Below are 2,220 nucleotides of genomic sequence, written 5' to 3'. Positions count from 1 at the left end.
ACCAATAATTTACCTTATGTACATCCTCTCTAAGAACAGACTCTAAATTTTCCAATGGTATCTACATACAGAAAAAAATAACAAAAGCAATAAAGAAAATTAGAAAATTAAAAGCTTGCAACATATGGTTTTTCTACAACAGCTCAAGATATAAACTACCCAGAAAATATTAACAGACCATTGTTTTATCACGTATGACAAACATTAGTGTTGTTTTATGTGGACTGAACAATCTCATCATGACCTGCATACAACAACAACTAAAATTTATTAAATTAATACTATAAAAGATACACCATAACTCCCAACCAGATTAAAGGGAATACCTAAAATATAGTTTTGAGGAGAGGCTTATTTGCAACCTGCTCACGGCCAATATCGTGACACCACCTAAATTAGATTATAACAACTTATTAAACAAGACAGTGTGAAAACAATAAATTTAGAAAAAAAAAACAAACAGAAACACATGTTACAAGTTAAGAGAAATATTTGAAAAACAAAACTAATGGCATTCACATATTTATTAGCACTATATCTAAAGGACCAGCCACGTACCCCATACTTGTACTGTGCACCAGATTGTAGATCAGTCTCAACTGAGAATAACCAAACAAAATCTTCAAAATCCCATTCACAATGGAATAAAATAGGCAAATCACTGATCAAAAAGTAGTGTACAAAAGAGATAAGCTAGAAATCTAACAATTCCCATAATCAATATATGCAAAAAAGTTCTTCCAACTTTCCTTCTACACATAACACGCAACAGTAGATATCAATAAAAAAAAAATTCCTTCAGCACTTTTATTCATACCAAATAGTCCATAGCTTACACAAGTTGCTTAAACTCTAACATGATCTCATTCAAAATGCAATTTAATAAATAATTATCCTATCATTTGAAAACTCACAAGGATTAACCATCAAAACATTAAAAAAGACTAAAAGGCTCACATTAGGAACAATAATCTGATCAGTTTCCGGGTTCTCGATCAACGAAGCATGTGAAAAATTCTCATCCCCAGCCCTCACAAGGAATTATGGCTGCCCATGACCAGACCCTCCAGCAGCCATTTTATCGTTCCTCTTATTTTTCCCTTGTTTCATTAAATCCAAAAAGGTTAGCTACAAAGAATACTCAAGTAAACAAACAAACACAACCCATTTGCCATTAAAGAAGGCCCATTGGTGAATTTATAGAGATACAGTCACTACTTTTGGGAATGTAAATAAAAAAAAAATAAACGTTTTCATTTTGTATGACGAAGAGGTAGCTCGTCAGCCAGGAGTATTAGCTAAGACCATAAAGAGAACAAGACAATACAAAAGCACAAACGTCTCATTTTAGAATCCCCCTACGCTATTTAGGACGAAATAGTGAATAGAATTCAACGATCTAACACTTCTTAATAGAATGATCATCTGTAATAGATTTGGAGCAAATCAATCTATTTGTTTTGAAGAAAACGTGTTTTGAAGTGTTGACATTGAAACTCTCTCTTAAGCAATATTTATAACAGTTCAGATAAAAATTAGTTTCTATAGAAAATCAAAGTCAATCCTTGGACCTAAGACTTGAAGTATCAATGTGAATTGTTTGTATGCAACGAAAACATCGAAATTAAAACAGTATGCCCACTTCAAAAATTGTTCGACTTCAAAATCGTAGGGAGAAAAAACGCACCAACAAATCTTCATTGAAATAAATTTTGAAAGCACAAAATGAGAGACAACACATTAACTCATGAATTTATATTAAATCTTTGGTAGAGAAATCCATTCGGTTAATAAAACCTAGACGTAGGTAAGCATCGGTAAATTGATAGACTGTAGCAAGTGTGATATTTATTATGAAAAATAAATTGCCATAACCGGCTTGGCCAAAAACAATTGTAGCAGTGTTCATCACACCAAACAATAATGTAAGCTACAAATGGATTAACTCTTCAAAATAAGAAATTAATGAAAAGAAAAGGAACTCTTGTGGTTTTCATAAGACAACTCTTTTTGTCACAGGATGATTACTTTGTATGTTTCATCTAAATTAAAGCTGATGCAGATTGGAAGCTGGAAAAGGGCCAAAGAATGTATGAGATCGATTAAGAAGAGAGAGAAAAATACATATTTTAGAAGGAAGAAACGGGTCTAACCTTCTCGAAAGTCGGTGATGAAGATGGAGATGGAAGTTGATCTTCAAAAAGGAGGCTTGACTGTCTA

Source organism: Cucumis melo, chromosome 1 (assembly GCF_025177605.1).
Source record: "Cucumis melo cultivar AY chromosome 1, USDA_Cmelo_AY_1.0, whole genome shotgun sequence".
NCBI classification, from domain to species: domain Eukaryota; kingdom Viridiplantae; phylum Streptophyta; class Magnoliopsida; order Cucurbitales; family Cucurbitaceae; genus Cucumis; species Cucumis melo.
The sequence above is the reverse complement of the archived record's forward strand: the minus strand, read 5'-3'. Positions refer to the sequence as shown.